The 12114-nt window shown below is 39.8% G+C and overlaps 1 protein-coding gene across 1 annotated transcript in view; it reads right to left on the bottom strand.

Moving 5' to 3' along the window:
• The window catches only part of LOC149141237 (actin-related protein 4-like), a 78439-nt gene that overhangs the window by 47799 nt on the left and 18526 nt on the right, over nt 1–12114 (bottom strand). The window lies entirely within an intron of this gene.

The raw sequence follows: 12114 nt of genomic DNA, 5'->3' as shown, positions 1-12114 counted from the left end.
GAATTGTAAAAAGTCACTAGCGTGATGAACTTATGTAAAAGACTTCGACCTTTGGGACTTGGTTACTAAGGAAGTTACTCCAGAGTGTTTTTCTTCACTTAATTAATTATTTTTTCTAAAAAATGATAGATAATTAATTGATTTTATTTCACTCACATCCTCCAAAGCTGGAGTGTGTCTTAAAAACTAGCCCTTGTGCTTTCTAAGTCTAGCGCCAATGTATATTACCATGCTAGCATTATCTTGAGTCTTGTGGAATTGCATTAAGTTTTTTTAGGATTTTTCAATAAAAATTTCCCACAGAACGGGAGTTTATTGTAATCTGCGTAACAAATAAAAAAGTGGTACTAGGAAGATTCATGTGGCATGTGGGTACTCGTTTTTTCACCCTCGGAGTACCATCATTACCTTAGTACCCACTTTTGGGTGGAGACACAAAAATCAAGATATTAAATAACTATGAACATGTCGGAAACAGTCTCTAATCAACTGAGGGTCCCACTTACTTGAGTGGAGTGAGTGGGCACTGAAAGCCAAGTCACAATCAAGTGAGTGGGCACTGAAAGCCAAGTCACAAGTAGAGAGGCCAAGTTAGCCTACCAAAAAAGTTGAGTTGAAGGCCAATTTTGCTGTCAGTTAAAGCGTTGCGTTCAAGTGGTAAACGAGGCCAAGTTCACTCTCAAGTGAGTGCGAGTCAGCCCATGAGTTTAACTGGGAATCACTCCCTCTTCATGCAATTTATCTCACCCTCCATGACAATGTACTCCCACACTTGGCCTATGCATGCCTTGAGGAGGGATATGCTCTCCCTCTTGGCCACTCCTTCACTGGGAACTCACATCCCTCTCTTGGGATTATCACTTGCATTTGCATCTCCTACTTTTCTTCGGATCTCCTCCCTCTTTTCCTATAAAACAAAGTGCTACCCTCTTGTGCAAGTTAGTATTGAGTGTGGGAGATTGGGGAAGCTTTGTTGCTATTGTAATTGACCTATATTATTTTGAATAAAAAAGGCTTTGGAGGCTACATGCAATAGTATTGATTCTATTGCATTGCTTTGATTTTGTTATTATAGGCCTTCATAGGGGCATTGTTGCACATAGGAAAAGACAAACAATCTCGGTTTCTTGTTTGTCTTCTTGATAGTTTTGTATTTTGGAATTAAAATTCACATGTGCTTCTTGGTTGATTGTCATGCTTATTTGATTTCCATATGCAATCTTCACCTATATTAACTAACTCGACAAGATCTTACGAAGTTGCAAGGGTCTCAATCTCAAAGACTTGGAATCCTCCCCAGTTGGAGTATTCATCTTCAACATACTTACAAAGCTACATTCCTACCAAGAACCAAATTTAATTTCCAAATGCTTTGAAGATTTGAAGAAACTTTCAACTATTTGGGAAATTTTGGAGACATGTTTTCGGCGATAATCACATCAAAATTCATTTTTCGATGTGTTATCGAGTGGGGTTCATCGAAAAGACAAGATGAAGAGGCAGATCATGGCATGAGTATAAATAAAGCAATGTAGAGACTCAAGGTTCAATTAATCTTAATCTCAAAGACTTGGAATCCTCCCCGGTTGGAGTATTCATCTTCAACATACTTACAAAGATACATTCCCACCAAGCACCAAATTTAATTTCCAAATGCTTTGAAGATTTGAAGAAACTTTCAACTATTTGTGAAATTTTGGAGACATGTTTTCGACGATAATCACATCAAAATTCATTTGTCGACGTGTTATCCAGTGTGGTTCATCGTCAGGACAAGATGAAGAGGTAGATCATGGCATGAGTATAAATAGAGCAATGTAGAGACTCAAGGTTCAATTAATGGCTATAACAGACGGCTAGTTCATAAATAATAAATATTTATTTTTATAATTTCAATTAAAAACGGCTAGTTAAATAATAATTTTTTATAATTTAATAAAAACGACTAGTTTGTAAATAATAATCTTATAGTATTAACAATAATTATTAGGAACAAGCTAATCAAGAATATATAAAGACGAAAACAAAATATTTTCAACGTCAAAAAACAAAGTGCGAAGTCAAACATGAAAGAAGGGATCAAGACCCTATAAATAATGGAGTCAAGACCATAAAAATATAGCTCAAGGGAAATAATGCCATAAATCAAATAATGTAAATTAATAAAATTCAAACTAACATTAATTAAAGAAAGATTCAAGAAACAAGGTTCAAAATCAGGGGCGCAAGCCTTACGGAAGCTACAGGGATTTAAACCAAAAATAAATAAATAAGGTCCAACCTAAAAAACAAGATAAGAGGGGCTAAGAAGACAAAAGAGAAACATGTATACAAAGAAAAAAGGAAAATATTGTTTAAATTTAAGAAGACAAGACAGGTACCCAACTTCTACTAGTATTCCAACCATCATCTTTGTTCAAATTATTGGGTCTCCTTTCGATTCCAAAGGCCTCCCTAAATTTACAATGATGGAAATGACTAACCCTAGCAAGGACCTGGGCATCCTCAATGCAAATGTGATGCTTAGATATGTCTGCATGTTCTGCCAATGCAGAGGAGCAGGTCCTACCATGCTTGATGTTGGCGGCGTGTTCACAAATCCTTTGCTTAATCGAGGGACCAGTCTCACCAATGTATGGAGTCCCACAAGAGCAAGGGATAACATACACACCTTTCATATCTTTAGGGTCCACTAGGTCTTTGATAGATCTTAGGGAACTTCGGATGGTATTTAGAGGCCTAAAGGTTGAAGGAACTTTATGCTTCCTTAAGATCCTGGCGATCCTATCAGTGGTCCCTTGGATAAAAGGGAGATGAACTCTAGAAAAACGATCTTTAGGTTCTTTCTTAGCTCTAGGACCTTTTTCTACTTTGAGGAAAGCCTTAGAGCATTGGTATTTACTATAACCATTAGTAAGAAAAACCTTAAGGAGGTGGGATTCTCATCATTAAGGTGCTTGTTATCAGAAAACTTTAAAGCTCTAGTTGCTAAAGTGTTAAGAACACCAAGATTTTGAGCCAGGAAATGATGAGATTTAGCATGAAGATATTGCTCCGTGTGAGTTTTCTTCCAATAGACTTGATGCGAAAAAGAACCATCATTATTCCTAGAAAGGAGGACGTCAAGGAAAGGCAAACTGCCATTACTTTCGAATTCCATGGTGAATTTTATGGAACTAGATTGATCGTTAAGATGAAGGAAGAAAAGGTCCAGCTCTTCCTTACCATGGGACTAGATGACATAAGTGTCATCCACAAACCTTTTCCACATCTTAGGCAAAAGATGCAAAGAGGATAAGGCTTTTGATTCAAAATCCTCCATGAATAGATTAGCGACCACAAAGGAGAGGGGGTAACCCATGGCGACACCACAAGTTTGCTCATAAAATTCTCCATCAAAAGAGAAGAAAGTAGAGGTGAGACAAATACCAACTAATCCAACCGTATCAGGATCTGTAATATGCTTAATGACATCAATGGCCTCATTGATAGGAATATTAATGAAGAGTGAGACCACATCGAAACTCACAAGCTTGTCGTCAGGATCAAGCTTAAAACTTTTTAACTCATGGACAAACGCAGAGTCCTTGACAAAGGACTCTATACAGCCAACAAGGGGCTTAAGCTTCAAGGCTAAATATTTAGCAACAAGATACGTCGTCCCTCCTATAGTGTTGACAATGGGTCTCAGAAGAGACCTTTCCTTATGAATCTTTGGAAGGTCGTAGATCCTAGGGGTAAGAGGACTACTCTCAATGAGCTTATGACTGAACAAGCTAACAGAGTTACAAGATTTTATAGCAAGAGCCACATTTTTGGAAACCTTCTTCAAAGGATCCTTATTAAGTTTTCTGTAGCTCCCACTATTACAAAGGTGGTCCAACATATTCCTATGGTAATCTTCTTTATCAAGAATAACCACCGCACCACCTTTGTCGGCTTTGAGAACAACAACATCATTGTTATTGTTTAATGCCTTGAGTGCATCAAACTCCGCTTTGGTGATATTGTTCTTGGGGGGCTAAGCCTTCTTGAGGACAACAGCCCAATCCTACCTAATGATATCTTTAGTGACATCAGGTAAGTCCTTGATACCATATTCAATGTCAAAAATGATATCATCAACCGGGATCTTCCTAGGAGCCAAGGAAAAATTTAAACCTTTCTCCAAAAGACTAAAGACCTGAGGATTAAAAGAAAATTTTAAGAGACTGACAACCCTATTACTAAAAGGGGAGAGAGAATCAAACAAACAATCATGAAAATTAATGTTGTAGACCTTACTTTTTCCCTTTGAGTTTATATGGCGATTAAGCCAAAATGCCCCCTTATAATGGTTGGAATCAAAATAAAACCACCACATCTGAGACAGGTTACATAAATAAATCAAAGGGTAGGTGTTAAGCCAAAACCCAAGAACCACTGCAGCTGAGCTTTACAACTCCCAAAGGAAACAAGGCTTACCTTTATAAAAGGCATGAACTCCTGTAATCTTGTTTTCTTAGCTCTCAGTGCTTTCAAATTCTTCACAACGCGACCACCTCACGTGACTAAGGCCCTCTCTCCTTTAAATTGGTGCATGATTCCAAGTAGGACATGTCACTCCGCGTTGTTCACAAAGCGCTCCAAGAGGAACCTCCGTGAAAGAGGCTCTGTGACCCTCTATTAATTGCCAGCCCCAGATTTGTCAACTGACGATCCCGACTCTTTTAACTGATGGTCCAACATGGACCCACCTGCATGCCATGCAATCTCGACTCGCCTTTGATTGGGTAGACTCCTACATCAACCCACTCATTAGCCAGGTTTCTCTATTATTCCACAAGAGCGCTCCTCTTGCCTTTCAGGACATGTCAACCCGACGCAGTCAGATGATGGCTATTCTCTGATAGATGACTTTTGTCTCCCGATGCTATTAAGTAACGAAAACCTGTCGGGAGTTTAAAAAAAACTAAGTATTTGCTTCCTTCAACCTATGTATTTACTTTGCCTTGTCAACGATTTCAAGGCTCCTCTATCGCTCCTGCAACCTCCCACTCATGCTCTATAAGGCCTCCCTTATTTACATCGATGACTGCAATTCATTTCAATATATATATGAACATATATGCAAACAATAAATAGCGATTACGAAAGGACTAGTTAAATCCTAAGCAATGAGTTGCAGAAGGATTGGTTCGAGCTTTCAATTGAAAATTCACACTCACACTCCACACTCGCCTTTTTTTATTAATTCAACAAAATATAAAGAATACATCAGGATGTGATCCAGATCCCCAAAGATAGGATCAAATGGGACCAATTTTGGGCATTATTAAAGAAATTACAACAATTTGCTAAATTTAATAAATTACATGGCAAGCAAAACAAACTTTATCCTAACAAATCCACTCATTGAGGAACTATTGATTTTTGGGTAGCATTAGATGTGCTCTAGCTCCGGAATTTTGTGGAGGGGCTAGAATACATAAGATCTCCAAGACCCAGAAATCGTTTGGAGAAATTCCACCCAGATTGTGAGTTATTAAAATAATTAATATTTTTAATGGGTTCCTAAGTCTAAACTTGGGAAAATAAAAATATTAATGGGTATTAATAAAAATATGGGTGAGAAGCATTGGATGTGCTCTAGCTCCGGAATTTTGTGGAGGGGCTAAAACACATAAGATATCCAAAACCCAGAAATCGTTTCAAGAAATTCCACCCGGATTGTGAGTTATTAAAATAATTAATATTTTTAATGGGTTCTGTTGTGGCCACAACCACCACCCTATTAAAACATGCTCTGATAGCAAATTTGAATGGGTCACTAGAAGTTTGATCTTTCACTTCTCTGAATGATCTGTTTTTATCTCAGGGATTTTAACTTTGTGCTGAGTCAAATCTTCAATTCTTAATGGTCAAGACCCCCCTTGAATAAATCTCTACTGCATGATTCATTCATAACCCAGTCTAGCCCTTCATTCATATCCTTCATCGGGACTCTTTCAATCCTCATAAACCTTCATGGTGCCCTATGCCCACACATATAACCACCCCCACTCTTTACCCCTCAAAACCTTCCATCGCATCTTTATTCCTATTATAACTCTTTTATAATAGAAATGCTTTGCAAAGCACGCATGACTTAACATCTCCACACATCCTCGTTGCATACCTTTATTGTATATCGCAGGTCGCATTGATCAAGGGCAAGGCCTATCTCTCATGAATAAATGCGATGCAATCAGGCCTCCAATCGCAAATCGCAATCGCACTTTGCTAAGACCCAAAGCCCAAGCTTCAAAGTTCCGCGAATGGCGGACCCGCCGGAATTATTAAGCACAACACATTTTATTTCAGGTCCAAGGCCCATCGCAAATCGCAATCGGTGGAACTCTACGGTCATACATAATGTGTGATGCGAACAACAGACCCGCCAGGATTATCAAGCATAATGCATACATTTTCGGGTCCGCCTCCCCAATCGCATATCGCAATTGGCGGAACCCAAGGTTTATATATAAGGCGCACCACGATATACCGGACCCACTGGAACTATTAAACGCAACATATATATTTTTGGGTCTAGCCTATCGCATATCGAAATCAGCAAAGCCTGAGGCTTATACATAAGGTGTGATGCGATTAGCGGACCCGACAATAACTATAGACCCAGTTGCATAATATTTGAAGTCCGGCCTTATGGTCCGGCCGCGGGCTTTCCCGTGTTTTCCCATGTATTCCGATAAAAGTTATGGTCTGGATTTTAAAGGAAAATCCCATATGGCGGACCCGTCGGAACTATTAACCGCAATGCATATATTTTTGGGTCCGCTTCCCCAATCGCAAATTGCAATCGACAGAGTCCATCGCATATACATAAGGTGCGATACCATATCGCGGACCCGATGATAACAATAGATCTGGGTGTATAGGATTTGAAGTCTGGCCTTATGGTCCGGCCGTGGGTTTTCCCATGTATTCCGATAAAATGTTGTGGTCCGGGTTTTCAAAACAAAATCCGATAAGGGTGATGTTGCATGTGATTACCTGCTGCGATGTGCGATTGCGACTCGATCGCATCACAACCTTGGCTGAACCAGGGGCCGATTCTTTCACACTCGCTCCTTTTGATTTCAATACACCTTATCATTTTATAAAGTTTTAATGAGGGCAAGATTTGTTCTTAGGCATTTTTATCATATGTTTCATAATCATAAAGCTAATGTTAATTATCTCTACAGGCGAGGATTAAAAGATGCATGAGCGGATCCGAAGAGTTCATATATGCGGGTGTTTTCTAGTTAAAGATTCGGCCTTAGGCATTCTCGATCGGGTTTCCACGCATTGCCTGTGTATTCCGAAAGTGAAGTTGTCCCGAGTTTCATCATGAAGAGATGACACACAGTCATTCTCCTTTCCATCGGCATCTGTTCATTCCCCCCCAGGAAGTAGAACGCTCCAACAAATGTAACCTCGACGTGTTAGCGGTTACACCAACTATTCTACGTCTGTATATTTTGATTTGTATATTGAAAAGAGAAGGGAGGTGAAAAGTTAGGGGAAGACCGAGGGTCAGTTCCTTCTGCATAAGTATTACCTCCGAAGATGAGGGGAGGGCTTTTTTTTTGGGCAGAACAACTTTTGATTTATTGTGCTAATAAAGAAGATTGTTTGGGTCAAGAAGGAGCCTTTTTTTCAGATTCATTTTCCTATTCTTTCATGTGTTTGGAATCAAGGTGTTGTTGCTGGCATAAATATAAATGTGTTTTGTTTTGTGCATATTGATAACGATACAACTTATGACTAGCCTTGGTTATTTGAATGTAATTCTTTATCATAGTTAACTCATGAGCAGTCCCTGATTTGAAACTATGTTAAACATCAGTTGCAAGTTTATTTGTAGGAATAGGAATGTGCATTCTTGCACGAGTAATTAGATTGCAATTAAGCTTTTAATATAGCCTTGTTCATCTGTGAACTCAGTAATTGATTCATTTGGACTTGGAATCTATGCATGATGTTTAATATCTTTTGTTATGCTCCTGCCTAATAGATTAGAATAGTTAGGACTAGCATAAGTAGGTGAAAATTAGTATAGATAGGATTTGATACATATAGGTTCGATGTTTCCTTTTATTGATTTAATTGAAGTCTTCCTCCTGGGAGCAATCTTTCAACACCTATAACAGTTTACGGGATCCTTTAAAACCCGTTGGAACTAGCCACCCCAAACGAAAGCATATCTAATTGGGGTCGATTATCGGGTTAGATCCCCTTGTTGGTATAGCGAAAATTCGCCATGTCAACAGGTTCCTAAGTCTAAACTTAGGAAAATAAAAATATTAATGGGTATTAATAAAAATATGGGTGAGACGCTTCTAAGAGGCAAAGATCAAGTTTGTTTTAATCATAGTTGTTGATTAGGGACTTAATCTCAGTCGTTAATTCAAACAGGAAAAGTATAAGCGGAGGCTTAAGGGTGAGTTGGAGATACACCAAGTTGATCAGTCAGTTTAATTTTTCTGGGGCGTGGTTTGCTGAGAAAATCAAACTAGTGATCTGAGTTGCAGCAAAAGGAGAGGGATAGTTAGGGTGGAGGATCTTCTCCAGAACCCCAAATACTCAGTAGAGAGAGGCAGAGATACACTAGAGCAGGCAGCACAGGCGAAGGAGGACTGACGCTGGGCCAGGAGGGCCCACGCAATGCTTGACGCAGAACAGTGCAGAGGAATAGTTGTCCTCCTGCAGAAGTCTGAATTCAGTCAAGGAGCAGCAGGATCAGTCGAGAAGGCAGCAGGATCAGTCGAGAAGGTTGATTTCAGAGCTCCAGGAGGCAGTGAGACCAGCGCAGAGCTGACGCAGAGGCTCAGAGAGCTCCACGCAACTACTGCAAATGGGCAGCGCAGTTGTAGCCAGGGATAGTCAGTTCAGCTGTCAGATCGGAGGGATTTTGCTGAGTGAAGTGAGGTAATCTCACTTAGGTTTCTGCTAGTGTACTTTATCTCTGTAACTCGATTGCCGAGAGGGCATCCAAATTTGTATTCAGAGTTGTTGTTTACTAATAGAAAACCTCCAAAGTTGCTACACCGGTTTTCCCGCATTGCATTTTTCCGGAGACAAATTGTCCAAAAATAACGGTGTCCCTTATGTGTTTGTCTCATAGCTATTTCAGTTTATGATCTATATGTCAGCGTAGTCTACAATAGTGTTTTTCATCGTTGTTTAAATAATTAAATAACTTGTTGAATGTAAAACAAGTAGGAGATGATAAACCAGTGATTGCAGTAGGATTTATGATGTGTAGAATCATAAATTTTCACATGGTATCAGAGCATTGCACAGTATAGGACACTGAAGACATCAACCAGGAGATCCAGTGAATTTGTTGCAAAGAAGCAACTGTCCCGAGTGACAGTGTTGCTTCAGAGGCGGAGGAGCAGCTGAAGGAGTGACGCAGAGCCAAAGAAGTGCCTGCGCGTTAAAATTGGCAACTTGGGCCAAACTCCATGTGGGTCATCGTATTTATGGCAGTTGATATTTTTCTTGGACTCCTCTCATCGAGAGGTGTAGGATTGATCTAAAGATCTTCCGATTTTGATAAGTATTCATGGAGTTATGAATTTATTTGTGTTATAAGACAATTCGTCAAGGTCAGCCAACAAACAAATAACCCCCACATATGTTCAATGCTTTAGTATAAAAGGGGATGACTTGAGAGTCATTTCACACACACTTCTCTCTTGATTTCTCTCCACTTGTTTTGGGTTTTAGTCTGAGAGAAATCTAGGAAGAAGTAGCCCTAAGACATAAAAGGGAAGGAGGCCTACACCGTGCCCTCTACAAGCCCTAGATGCAGCCCTGGCACAACCCTAGCTTCTACACATAACCTAGAGGGCCACTCAAGAAGGAGGGTTATAACAAGCCCTAAACGCAGCTATAGAGGAGGCCTTAACAAGTTGTACCTAGCCGCAGTCAAGGAGAGTTATAACATGCCCTAGCCGCAACATAAGGAGGCAGGAACAACGTGACAAAGGAGGATTGTTTTGGGTTTATTACAGGGTCCGAGTTGCTGTAATGGAGGCCAAGTATGTTGTGTAATAGGCCAAGCCCTTAAGGGCTAAACGCTTCTTGTTTAGGCACTGTTTTGAGGGACCTAAGGCTACAGGACTATTGTGTGCTAGGCCGCAGGCCTTAGCACCACAGCAAGGCTTGCGTACTGGCAGATTAAGGGCTGATATTGACCCTAGGCAGCAGCGTAGAAAAGGAGGTGTCTCTTAAGGGTGTGTCGCAGCTTTTCAGAGGGTTGTTCAAGGACTATGCAAGGAGTTTAGGGCTGCAGCAGTGTGCCCTAGTGCCCTAACCAGAATAGTCATGAATAGCAGTGCACAAACATATTTGGAGCAGTGTTTGGAGATGTGTTGGGTCATGTTTGATTGGAGAGGTCTCTTCATTTATGAGGAGATTCTATATACTATCACTAGAAGTCCTTACCAGCAACAATAGCCAATTGGGACAACAACAATGACATGGTGCCGCAATAGCCAATTGGGATAGCAGCATGGTACAACAATGCTAACAGTAAGACAGCAGCAAATGCAATCATGGTGGAGAATGGTAGATGGGACAACAAGGACATGGTGCTTGCATGGGACAGCAAGCAATCATGGTGCAGCAGTATGAGCAGTGACAACATTGTGATAAGGGGCAACATGATGTAAAATGATACAACACAATGATGGGCATCATGACAAAGTGAAGTGCACCATGTTGTGTGCAACACTTGCTAGTATAGTATAGTGATATTAAATGCTACAATGAGATGCAGCATCAAGGGCACAGTAAGGTACATGATGAGGTAGCACTGGTATCTGCAGCAAGATGATAAGGTACATCAAGATGTTGCAGTACCGAAAGGTGCACCATAAGGTGCAGCAATATAATGTGTGCAGCATAGTAATGAGGTCTAGCATAGTGATGATGGGTGCAGCACGATGCAGAAGAGTGAGGTGCAACATGATGATGAGGTGCAACACAATGATAGGTGATGGAGTCACTTTAGAGAATCAGTTGAAGCAGCATGTCTTCAACTGAGTGTAGCTACCTCATGTATCATCTACTTAGAGATGATCTATGCTCTTACTTAGATAAGTCAAAATTTTGACTCCTATTTTATATGTATTATCTCTCTCTCTCTCTCTATGTTGAACTATTGAAGAACATATAAGAAGAACTGATCAAGGGTTTCCCCACATTAGGGTTTGTCCCTGGCTAGCACCACATCTTGCGTCCTCTTGTCTTGGCTTATCTTCTGCGATCTATGTTTATGTTCTATCTGCAATTTACTTAATGCTGATATGATTACTAATCTAGAAAAGATATTGAGCTAACTGTGAGAATTGAAATAAATTGCTCCAAGCATAGAACATACCTAAAATTAACACTGCGTCAACATTTCAAGCCTGTAGAGGGTGAGCAGTACCTGAGAGGAGCTTACGCAGTCACTGCATCAGCATTTCGACCCTATAGAGGATGGCGCAGTGCCTGAAAGGTAGTGTTGCACTAATCGCGATAAAATCGTTTTATCGCGATTTAAAAAAAAACGATATTATCGCATGATAAAAACGCATATTTTTTTTGGCCAGTTTTTTGAGAAAAAATCGCTGGAAAAAAAGAAAAAAAAATTATGAGGAGGAGGTGACCCAAGCTACCCCTGTCACCAATAGAGGATGTGGTCTACCTCCTGTAGCTCCTAGTTCTTCAGCTTCTAGAGCACAGCAGAGTCTACTGCCAACTCCACCGACCTCTACATCTAGAGGGGCAAAGGAAATCAGTAGTGTTAGACTTTAGTTATTTGGCTCATTTCATTGTATATGACATTATGACTCATGATATGAGATACATTATTATATTTTTTGTTGATATTTTGAGGCTGAGTTGGGAGTCATGAGTCAGGACTTACTATTCAGGACATGATTCACTGTTATGCGTGATGTGGCACTAGAAATGATATTAAACATCTTATATATTAGTTCTTTTATCATATTTATGTGTCAATATATTTATTTTATGTTGTAGATGCTTTAGATATTAAAAAAATTGAAAAAAAAATGAATATTTTTGTACTGACCT

Source organism: Pinus tabuliformis, chromosome X (assembly GCF_031772625.1).
Source record: "Pinus tabuliformis cultivar Carrire ecotype Pingquan chromosome X, CPIR1, whole genome shotgun sequence".
In the NCBI taxonomy this organism is placed as follows: Eukaryota; Viridiplantae; Streptophyta; class Pinopsida; order Pinales; family Pinaceae; genus Pinus; species Pinus tabuliformis.
This window is presented reverse-complemented; position numbering and strand designations above follow the sequence as displayed.